This window comes from Natator depressus, chromosome 14 (assembly GCF_965152275.1).
Source record: "Natator depressus isolate rNatDep1 chromosome 14, rNatDep2.hap1, whole genome shotgun sequence".
NCBI lineage: Eukaryota > Metazoa > Chordata > Testudines > Cheloniidae > Natator > Natator depressus.
The window spans coordinates 17,014,449-17,026,833 of record NC_134247.1 but is presented as its reverse complement, the minus strand read 5'-3'; positions in this window follow the sequence as shown (position 1 = coordinate 17,026,833).

The following is a 12,385-nucleotide window of genomic DNA, read 5'->3' as shown; positions in this document are numbered from 1 at the left end:
GGGGCCACCCAAAGTCCCCCCTGGAATTATGTCTTTGAATGGTTGCTTTGTGTGTCATTTAGATTGCAGCATAAGGAACCTACAGCCTCATTATATACAGTTGGATGTAATTTTCATTGACCTGATGGTACCAGCTCTGCTTCTGCATACCCAACTAGCCCACTAATGAGCATTTCCTGTATGAGTGTGAAGCATCCCAGGAGGTGGAATCAGAGACAAGATTCACTAACTCAAAATTAAACAAAGAGGGGCAACTTGTGCCCAATTTACAATGACTCGGGGTGTGAACCTGGGCACAGAGTCTGACATATTGAAGAAGCAAGCTCTTTGGGACCTTCTCTTTTGCACCATGTGCGTGTACACCAGCTAGCACAATAGCACCTGATCCCACAGTGGTGCCTCTTAGTACAGCTAATAGTAACAACCAGGGGACGTGAGTTTTCTGTAGTGGACGTGCTTCCTTCTATGAATGCATGTCTCCTTCCTCCTCTTCATCCTACCTTCCCCATTCACCTGCTTTGCTTTTTTCACCTCCCAAAAAAAAGTTTGAAAACTATTTCCCTTCCCCAAAATGGCTTTTCAAATGCTTTTCTGGTGCTGCTTTATTAATAGGACAGTCACTGCAATAAGAAGAAGAACACCCACTCTTTTATAAACTAATTGCAGGCTTCCTGCACTTACACAAGTGCCCCACATTTTCCGCATTAGGCGGATCAAGGTAAAATGCCATGTTATGACTGTCGTGACATTGCAATGCCTATTTCCATAAAGACCCGGGGCACCTATTCTGCTCCTGTTCATGCAGCGTAAAACAGGAGTAACTCTACTAAAGTCAGAGTACCACGGATATACAGGCACTGTAAGCAGCATCGCAATCAGACACAGGATAGCTCAGATCAGAGACAATTAAAAGTTTTCCATAGAAACATTCTCTCCCCCCTCCATCAATAGTATTTTTCATTATAAAATAACCCCAAAATTAGATGTTTCAGCAAAAACCTGAAAGTGTTTTTGATGGAAATTAACTAGGGGTGGCAATTAATCACAGCTAACTCACATGATTAATTTTTGAGTTAATCACAATAATCGCAGTTTTAAATCCCACTGTTAACAATAGAATCTGAATTGAAATTTATTAGGTATTCTGGATGTTTTTCTAAATTTTAAAATATATTGATTTCTATTACAACACAGAATACAAAGTGTACAGTGCTAACTTTATATTATTTTTATTACAAATATTTGCAGTGTGTGATGGGGCAAGGCCAGATGGCTATAGAAAAGTAGTGGGAGATAGATATATTAGCTCCAGGCTAAACAAATCCCTGGTACCAGGTTAAGTGAAATGGCAGCTGCTCCAGGTCAATTAAGACACCTGGGGCCAATTAAGAACTTTCCAGAAGGCAGGGAGAATGCTAGGTTGATTGGGACACCTGAAGCCAATCAGGGGCTGGCTGAAACTAGTTAAAAGCTTCCCAGCCAGTCAGGTGGGTGTGTGTGTGTCAGGAGCTGTAGGAGGAAGTTGTGCTGTTGGAGAGGCTGAGTAGTACACACCATATCAGGAAGGAGGCCCTGAGGTAAGGGTGAAGTGGCGCTTGAGGAAGTGAGGGCTGCTGTGGGGGAAGTAGCCCAGGGAATTGTACATGTCATGTTTCTAAAAGGTCAGCTACCATAGCTGATACTATTAGGGTCCCTGGGCTGGAGCCCAGAGTAGAGGGTGGGCCTGGGTGCTCCCCCCCCCCCCCCCCGCTTTGCCCCCTGATTAATCACTGAGACTGGGAGACAACAGAGACTGTGCAAGGAAGGATAACTTCTCCTCACCTCCCTTGCTGGCTTATGATGAAAATGGCTCAGTAGACTGACCCTTGTCTCTAGAGAAAGAAGGGTTACGTGGAGGGTCACAGTGAGCCTCTGAGGCTAGTGAAATCCGCCAGGAAACATGGGACCCACAGAGGCAAGGACAGAGCTTTGTCACAACTGTAAAAATGATAAACTAGTATTTTTCAATTCACCGCATACAAGAACCGTAGTGCAATCTCTTTATTGTGAGAGTGCAACTTACAAATATAGACTTTTGTTACATAAGTGCACTCAAACAAAACTGTAAAATTTAGAATCTACAAATGTGCTCAGTCCTATTTCTTGTTCAGCCAATTGCTCAGACAAACAAGTTTGTTTACATTTACAGGAGATAATGCTGCCCTCTTCTTATTTACAATGTCACCTGAAAGTGAACAGGTATTCACATGGCACTTTTGTAGCCAGCATTGCAAGGTATTTATATGCCAGATATGCTAAACATTCATATGCCCCTTTATGCTTTGGCCACCATTCCAGAGGACATTCTTCCATACTGATGCTTGTTAATAAATACTTAGTGACTGAACTCCTTGGGGGAGAATTGTATGTCTCCTGCTCTATTTTACCCATATATTTCATGTTATAGCAGTCTTGGATGATGACCCAGCACATTGTTCATTTTAAGAACACGTTTACTGCAGATTTGACAAAATGCAAAGAAGGTACTAATGTGAGATTTCTAAAGATAGCTACAGCACTTGACCCAAGGTTTAAGAATCTGAAGTGCCTCCCAAAATCTGAAAGGGATGAGGTGTGGCGCATGCTTTCAGAAGTCTTAAGAGCAACACTCCGATGCGGAAACTACAGAACCTGAACCACCAAAAAAGAAAAATCAGCCTTCTGCAGGTGGCATCTGATTCAGATGATGAAAATGAACATGCATCAATCAACCCTGCTTTGGATCTTATCAAACAGAACCTGTCATCAGCATGGACGCATGTCCTCTGGAATGGTGGTTGAAGAGCAAAGGGACATATGAATCTTTAGTGCATCTGGCACATAAATATCTTGCAACACCAGCTACAACAGTGCCATACAAACAACTGTTCTCACTTTCAGGTGACATTGTTGTGTTTAAGTACAGGTTTTTTGTACATAATTCTACATTTGTAAGTTGAACTTTCATGATAAAGAGATTGCACTACAGTACTTGTATTAATATTTTTCAATTCACCTCTCGTTTTTCACACTGCAAATACATGAAATCAAAAATATAAAGTGAGCACTGTTCACTTTTGTTCAGTGTTGTAACTGAAATCAATTAAAAAATGTAGAAAACATCCAAAAATATTTGAATAAAGGGTATTCTATTGTTTAATTGAGCAATTAAATCACACAATTTTTAATTGCTTGACAGCCCTAGTTCTTTTTGCTTTCTTTCTAGAAATCACAAGGGCTAGAAACTTATAGTTTTTTAAAGTGAGGTCTCAGACAATTGTCACATGATCATATGCCCCCCAGAGCTGGGGGTTCCAGGAAAGCACTGAATCGTTGGAGACTCAATAAAATCATGGGAGTTGGCAACACTTCATTAATTAGCAGCACCTTGAGGCCCCAGCCAAGATCATGATCCTACTGAGCTAGGAGCTGTGCAAACAATTCCGGGCCCCATGAGCTTACAATGTAGCTAGACAAGACAGACCAAAGGGCGGGGGAGGGACAGAGAGTGGAAGGTTACACAGCAGACCAGTGGCAGAGCAAGGAACAGAACCCAGGCCACTTGACTCCCACTCTGTTGCCCTGTGCACTAGATTACACTGCCTGCCATGGATAGACCCTGCTCCTCACCAGCAACAACTGCCTCTAGCTAGAATTTGATTCTTGGCAGCAAGAAAGTTATTTGATCCCCTATGTAAGGGGAGTCCCAGGTGTTTTTTAGCATCTCTGAATGCAGTTACTCCAAACAAGGGGCAGAGCAGGACAGGGCTGGATTGTATTGTCAAAACCACAGGGAGTAGCTGGTTCAATGTGCCTGCCAACACACATTACAGAAATCGGACAATTAGAACTGCTCAGCAGAGGAGAGCTAGCTGTGTTTTTCAGGGTACTGCATCTTGTATGACCTAAGAACCACTACCCTTGCTGCTGTAGCCCAATAGAACCCCCCACCCTGCTTGTGCCCAGGCTCTCCTACAGTAGTGCACTGGCCTGCCTCCCCAGTCCAAGGACTGACACCACACCCTGTCAGGCCCTTCCTGCAGGGCACAGTTTTTGTCTTTAAACACAAAAACTCAGACAAAACATCCAAACAAAGCAATTCCTCTAGCCACCCTGGGCTACACCCCCCTCCATGCTAAAGGAAGGCATCTTTCCCTTCACTCCTGCTCCTATAGAACTTACTACAAGAGCCCACCTCCATCCTGCAACAACTGAGCCACTTGCTGGCTTTTATAATCACTTGCTCTCTTCCTAGCTGGGTCTAATAATTGAACTGGTCTGGCTGGCCCCAGGGTTCCTGGCCCTTAAAGGGGCTGTCATAAATATAAAGGGAAGGGTAAACACCTTTAAAATCTCTCCTGGCCAGAGGAAAAATCCTCTCACCTGTAAAGGGTTAAGAAGCTAGGATAACCTTGCTGGCACCTGACCAAAATGACCAATGAGGAGACAAGATACTTTCAAAAGCTGGGGGGATGGAAAAACAAAAGCTCTCTCTCTGTCTGTGTGATGCTTTTGCCGGGGACAGAACAGGAATGGAGTCTTAGAACTTAGTAAGTAATCTAGCTAGATATGTGTTAGATTCTGTTTGTTTAAATGGCTGAGAAAATAAGCTGTGCTGAATAGAATGGATATTCCTGTCTTTGTATCTTTTTGTAACTTAAGGTTTTGCCTAGAGGGGTTCTCTATGTTTTGAATCTAATTACCTGCAAGGTATTTACCATCCTGATTTTACAGAGATGATTCTTTTTACTTCTATTAAAATTCTTCTTTTTAAGAAACTGAATGTTTTTTCATTGTTCTTAAGATCCAAGTGTTTGGGTCTGTGGTCACCTATGCAAATTGGTGAGGATTTTTATCAAACCTTCTCCAGGAAGAGGGGTGCAAGGTTTTGGGGAGGATTTTTTGGGGAAAAACATTTCCAAACTGCTCTTTCCCAATAATAAACCCGGTTAGATGTTTGGTGGTGGCAGCAAAAATCCAAGGGCAACAGGTAAAATAGTTTGTACCTTGGGGAAATTTTAACCTAAGCTGGTAAAAGTAAGTTTTGGAGGTTTTCATTCAGGTCCCCACATCTGTACCCTAGAGTTCAGAGTGGGGAAGGAACCTTGACAGGGGCAGACAACCCTGTTACAGCCCTCATTCTCACAGATCCATTCTCACAGAAAGCCAAACAAACGCACATTCTAAGCATGCATCTTAGTGGCCAAGAAGGAAGCATGAGAGCAAAAGCACTGTAATCATTTCAGTAATAGGAGGTGCTCAGATACTCTGGGGATGAGGGCCAGCTTGAGATAGACAGTCTGCAAAATCAAGACAATGCTGAAAGAGCATCAGAGAACCCTGGCCCTGATTCTCTTGGTTTTACACCTGTGAACTCCATTGGCTTCAACAGGCTCAGTTCTGTTTTGCACCAGGGTGAGTGAGAGCAGGACTGGGCCCGTTGAGTACACTGGAGTTATTCCTGGTATACACCAGGCTGAGAGGCAACACAGTCAGGCCATCATCACAGCTAGCAATAATAATCAGGTAGAGCATTCTGCCAAAGGTTGCCAGGTGCCATTCTGGCAGCCAGGGATTGCCAGGGAGGTAAGAAGCTCTGGCCACATCTCCTTTTCCACACTCATGCTCCTTGTATCACTGGCCAGCACGGTGGCGGGAATAGAAACAGCCACAGTATCTCTCCCCCTTTGGAGGATGCGCCTGTGAAGATGGCATGCTCTGATGGCTGGCTATGCTTGCTTAAGGGCAGCTTAGTGCCAGCAGAGCAAGACAGAACTGTCCCTGCCCAATGCACTGGAGGATCCAGACCAGACTGTAAAAGAAACAGCAAAAGTGAGAGGAGAATGAGACCAAACGCCAGACAGTTCAAATGCCCAGTGAACCAAACTCACCTGAATTACTCCCAGCAGAACAAGCGAGGGTCAGAACACACATCAGAAGAGCCTGGGGTCAGCTGTCTCCTGGGCTTTGCAGAGTACCGGGAAGGCCATCTCATGGCTTGAGAGGCATCCCTGCAGCACCTGGCAGAGGAGCTGATTCCACAAATTAGCTCAAGTCCCACTCCAGCCTCTAATTGTGATCGCCCTTTGGTTTGACATATTGATTGGGAGCCTGAGACTGCTCAGGTTCCAGCTGGAGCCAGCAGACAGATGAAAAATAACAAATAAATAACAAATAACAATAAATAAATAACAAGCAGTTTATTGTGTTTGAAATCGCCATTTAATGTGCTTTTACTATGGCTCCAGACAGCATATCAAGAGGCAACTGTCCATTATCTTATGCGGGTGTGTTGAGATATTAGTAATGTCATAACAGCACCCACTGACAATGTGCAAAAACTCATAAACACTAACATTAGCCAGGAAACCTAGATTTGCAGGAACATCTCATGGTGCAATGGGGAAAGCAGGAAGAGGATTCAAACAGATACAGTTGTTTCTCTGATGCATATTTCATGCCTGGTGTTTCAAAACATTTAGGTTAATCCCAGGAGGGAGAGAAAATATGTCTATCTGATTTTTATTTATAAGGGAAAGGGCATTTTTCATGTTTTCAGAATAGCCTGGGAGATTTGGTGGGAGAATTGTTGCTCACACTTAAAACAACACAGCAAACAGAACATTTTTCCAGCCCAAAGATGTGACAGGGAGACCATTGCTAGTGCTTCATGTCTCTGGGCAGCTGTGGGATCACCCATGAAATGCCCTCAAATTGTTACACAGACCCCAATATGTAAATATAGGTGTCTGATTTGCAATAATATCAACTCCACATATTCAAAAATCATGGATCAGGCCCCCCCCCCCCACAAACCTTGAGACTGGTTTAAAAACCATGAGATTTTTAATACAACAACAATGAACTTTTGCTTTCTGCCTGGCTTCTGAGTCCTGAGGGCACACGCAGGTCACGCTTTCAATCTTTTCTCTGCAGCCATTAAGGCTAGAAACATTTTAAAGAAAGAAAAATAGCAAGCTAAGATTCTCACTGAATTGCTTGGCTCCAGGAGCTGAGGCTTTAAGTGAAATATCAAATATTGCAAGACTTGCACTCAAGTGGCAAGAGTTGGCAATGCTGAAATTGGGTCCTCAGTTCTGCATATGAATTCTCAAATCAGCCCCCAGGCATTGGCCATCCCCAGTGACTGCCAGCACAGATTCTTTATGGGCCCAGCTCAGCAAGGTACTTAATCACATGCGTCAGTCCAGCCCAATTCAGCAAAGCACTACTATGTCCAAATGGCGGCTCGGATGAGGGACTCTCCAATTCCTTTTGACTTTCTACCTGAGCCAGGATTTGAATTCATGTCTCCAGAGGTGATCAGCCATCTGTATCATCCATCCCTCCTTCAGAACACATTTTTCTGATGACAGCCTGTTTCTAGCTTTGCAGGGAAACTGATCAGCTGTTGCTTTTCTATTTCAATAGGCACTTGAAGTGCCATATTCTATTTATACCTCACTTATGTAAGCTTTCCGTCTCAGCTGCTGCTCAGTGTTGCTTTCTGGTGTGGCAGGGGAGCGGGTGGTGTAGGAGGCCTGGTGCTTCAGGAGACTCAAAAACCTGGCAGTGGTGGAAGCTGCCGTTGTCTATGTATATTCCTAGCTGGCCAGGAATAGCAGAGGGAGCGGCAGAATGAAAGCTCCAGCAATCCCAGGCCTGTCATTTCTACTCATGACATACCTGAGGCTAGAGCGCCTGAGGGATTTTAGTGTCCTCTGAGGTGGTGGGGAATAAGGGGATGGAGGAACGATCTAGTGACCTATTTGTCAGGGGTTCCCCAGCCACAAAATAAGGAATATGCACCCTGAATATGCCCAGAGGAGGAAATGTCCCCAAAGTTTCAGCATATGGCTATCGCTGATTTCGTCTCTGGAATGGGTGCGTGTAGGAAATCTACCAGCATCATCTTGGGTTGGTCTCATAGAATCATAGAATGTCAGGGTTGGAAGGGACCTCAGGAGGTCATCTAGTCCAACCCCCTTGCTCAAAGCAAGACCAATCCCCAATTTTTGCCCCAGATCCCTAAATGGCCCCCTCAAGGATTGAACTCACAACCCTGGGTTTAGCAGGCCAATGCTCAATTCAAGGTCCCATGTTTGGGCCCCTTATTCTCCCAGCCTTTGGGGTCTGGGAGCATCTCCTTTGGCGCTGTATTGACCCCCTCTGGGTAAATGAAGGAGTAGTGCTGGCTAGTTTTGGGGAGAGCAGCATCTGCCCCTCCTCACGCAAGGAAAAGCGGTTATGTTTCTGGGCTGGGGAAAGCAAGTGGCTGGATACAGGGTGGTGGGTTCTCAGGGAAACTATCTTCTTCAGTGACCAGCTCCTGCTTGCCAGTGGGTGGCAATGTCTGTTTTGGATTCAGAATGATCCAGAGCCAGAACCTTCTTCATAGTCTCTGATGCTCACGGGGGGAGGAGATGGGGGGGCATAGGAGGCAGGTTCATTTCTCTGTGGCTCCGGTGGGCTTTGTTGTTGTCATTGTTCTAAACTTGGCACAAGGCTGCAGGTCACATCGCAATGATTTCACTCCGGATCCTTTTCTCCAGCCTCACTTATGTACAGCAGCAAAGAGAAGCCTGTCTAACAGTCCTTAGACAGAGGGGTGGGTTCAGGGAAGCATAGGCCATGCCAGCTCGGCCCACCATGCTGAAGAGGGGCAGGACTTGGGTAGCCAATCACAGCACAGGACAAATCGTCAAAGGGATGAGGTTGAAAACAACACAAAGACCTAAAAAGCTTCCAAGGGAGGTTGTGGAATCCCAGTCACTGCGGGTATTGGAGACCAAGTTGGGCAAACCAGTGTAAGGGATGGTTTAGGTTTACTTGGTCCTGCCTCAGCACAGGGGGCTGGCCTAGATGATTTCTTAAGGTCACTTCCAGCCCGACATGTCTATGATTCTGTGAAAATAGCCTATTGGACGAATGCTTGTGCAGGAAATCACCCCACAGCAAAAGGGCTGAATCCCTAGGGTCAGTTTGCCCCTTGCCCCACTCCTTACATCTGCTTCAGCCTAGGCCTTGTGCAGGGCTGGGTCTTGCTAGCAGCAGGATATGGCGGTTAGGGTGCTAGCCTAGGACTTCGGAGAGCTGGATTCAAGTCCCCGCTCTGTGTGACCATGGGCAAGTCACACGATGAGTGAGGGCTGTGATTGCCCTTCTCACACACAAATACTGGGAGCAGCTCTCAGCGAGCTAGCGGGAGTACGGATAGCAGCATAGCTGCAGTAGCATGGCTAGCAGCAGTGGAGACATAGCTGATTACAAACCTGCCTGACCCTGAAGCACTCCTCGAGTTAGCACGAGGTTGTGTACCTGAGGAGGGGAATCGCACTCCTAGCTCATAGAATAGACTGGGCCTGTGCTTCACTCCCCTCTCTATAAAATGGGAACAACAGCACAGCCCTGCCTCGACAGGGTGTTGTGAGGATAAATCCATTAAAGGGTGTGAGGTGTTCAAAGTAACAGGGGCCATATGAGTCCGATAGGTCGTGTCCCAGATCTACAGGATAGGGGCTGTGCCCCCAGCTTTGGAAGAGTCTCTAGGAAGAACCCGTTCAGTGTACCAGACCCCCAAGGGGTCTCACTCTTCCTTCAGGGTAGGACACAGAGCCTATTGCCTCCTTCCACTGAACCTCTGGGTCTCCAGCACACCATGAGCTCTGTTCAGCGAGTCCAACTGAGACCGACTCCTGGTGGAGACTTGTCCACTTAGTGCACCTCCCCAAGCTTTTGTAGTGACACCCAAACAACAGTGTCAAAACAGACAGATTATTAGTCAGCTGGAACACAGCCTAGGAAGTCTTTAGAGCAGCATAGAGAAAGGAAGATTAAAGCGTAGGCCATTCTTCTGAGCCCAGAGCCCAGCCAAACATTCAAGTTCTCTTTGTCTTTCTCCATCTCACCTCCTTGTCAGTTCCCAAGTGAAAGCCAGACTCCCTCCAGCAGCCCTGAGAGACATACCTATACTGACGTAAAACCCTAGTGTAAACTACGTCTCCCAGCCTGCCCTAAAAGCACCTGGACCTTTTTCCCCCTATGGGTAACTGTCGGGGTTCCCTCCCCACTCTGAACTCTAGGGTGCAGATGTGGGGACCCGCATGAAAGACCCCCCCTAAGCTTATTTCTACCAGCTTAGGCTAAAAACTTCCCCAAGGCACAAATTCTTCCTTGTCCTTGGATGGGTACTGCTGCCACCACCAAGTGAGTTAGACAAAGATTCAGGAAAAGGACGACTTGGAGTTCCTGTTTCCCTAAAATATCCCTCCAAACCGCTTCACCCCCTTTCCTGGGGAGGCTTAAGAATAATCTACCAACCAGACAGGTAAACAAGATGAGCACAGACCAGACCCTTGGGTTTTTAGGACCCTAAAAATCAATCAGGTTCTTAAAAAACAGAACTTTATTATAAAAACAAAATAAAAGCAGCACCTCTGTAAAATCAGGATGGAAGGTAATTTTACAGGGTAATCGCGTTCAAAACATAGAGGATTCCCCTCTAGGCAAAACTTTAAAGTAACCAAAAAAACCCAACAACCAGGAATAAACCTCCCTCTTAGCCTAGGGAAAATTCACAAGCTAAAACAAAAGATACTCTTAACACATTTCCTTGCTATTACTTACTATTTCTGTACATTTAGATGTATCATTCAGTAGGAGCTAGATTACTTGCTTGGTCTCTCTGCCTCCGGAGAGAACACACAAGCCTAAAACAAAAACCTTCCCCCACAGATTTGAAAGTATCTTCTCCCCTTATTGGTTCTTTTGGTCAGGTGCCAACCCAGTTATTTGAGCTTCTTAATCCTTTACAGGTAAAGGAGGGATTTTATGCTACCCATAGCTGTATGTTTATGACAGTAACAATGCAAAATATAGGGGAAACTGAGCCATACATAGGATTCATAAAAATATTACAGAAAATTCCCACTTCTCACAGGTAGAATTTCACCCCTGATGGAATGGTTTGGCCAAATCCATTGTCCATAGGATTACTTTTTTCCGGCCAATGAAAACAACATCACATTAGCCAGCTGTGGAGGTTCTCTCTGTGCATACTAAGAAAAATCTCTCTCAGTCCCTGTTTCATTATTCCAGCTGATTCCTGTTGCATGGGGCAGAACTGCTAACAGTGGTTTGTTATTAGAACATGCAGGAAATTCTCTCTGAGGAAAAGCGTTACAGGTGCATTCTCTCTCTTCACTGCGCCCCTTGGTGAAACTTAATCTTAATGAACTACCACGTCACTGCTTCTTTAATTTGATAAATAGAAAATCCAAGCACAGTAATAAAGTGATCAATCATCTCCTATCGAGGCAGCCCACAAAGCGATGGTCCCTAAAATCAATACTTTGAAAAAATATATATTATTATGGTTACAAATTAGGCAGCGTAAGGGAATGGTGCAAGTGGAATTAACAGCTGGTTGAGATAGAAAAGGCCAGACTTCCACAAGGGGCTTAGACTTCTTGCCCAGGCACATATAGGGAGAGAGGCATCATTTCTCATTACGTACAGCAGAAACATAATGCACTGGACTAGGCAACATGTCCAGTTGTTACAGCAGAGGAATAGGAGCCAGCACTGTCTGGTTGTAGTCCCAGCTTTGCCACAATGTCACTGCGAGCGAAATTCACCTCTGAGCATTAGGTCAGAACAAGACCTGTGCTAAGTTAAGTCCCATTGACAGCAGCAGGCTCTTTTGGGTTGGCCTTCTGGGCAGGAGTGAATTTTACCCTGTATGAACTTGATCATGTCACTCTTTGTGCCGTCAGTGAAATGGGGGTAAAGCCATCTACTCCAAAGGGGAGCTGTGAGACATTACTAATACTTGTAAAGTGCCTTGAGATGGATACATACTCACTCTTCTTTCTTCTTTATCTAGAGCCATATCCGTCCTATGTCCTGGTGCAACTTGTCAGCATAAACTGACATTGGTATTGCACTAGGAGATGAAGCATTTCAATACCATGCCTAATAGAGACTCATCTCCATATCTATTACACTTTGCTACTTCCTTCTCCTCCCTGCTCTGCTAACACAGCAGCATGTCAGCCTCCAGCCACTCCTGACAATAGATGAGTGCACCTGCTCAATGTACTGTGCTTTCCAACACCAGAGTGATGGATTCTGCACACGTTCCATGTTGGAACCCCTTCCCCATCTTAGATTTGCTGCACCTTTGTGCAAAAACAATAACATAGAATTGTAACAAAACAATAAACTATAATGCAATAAGACTGGCTGCTTTCCTGAGCTCCACCTACGTACAATTTTGCTCTTGAGATAGAAAATAGAACTTGATTGTGGGAGCTAGGAGGTCCAAAGGCTTTGGGCATTATATCATGTAGTCTCAGCAACTTCTGTC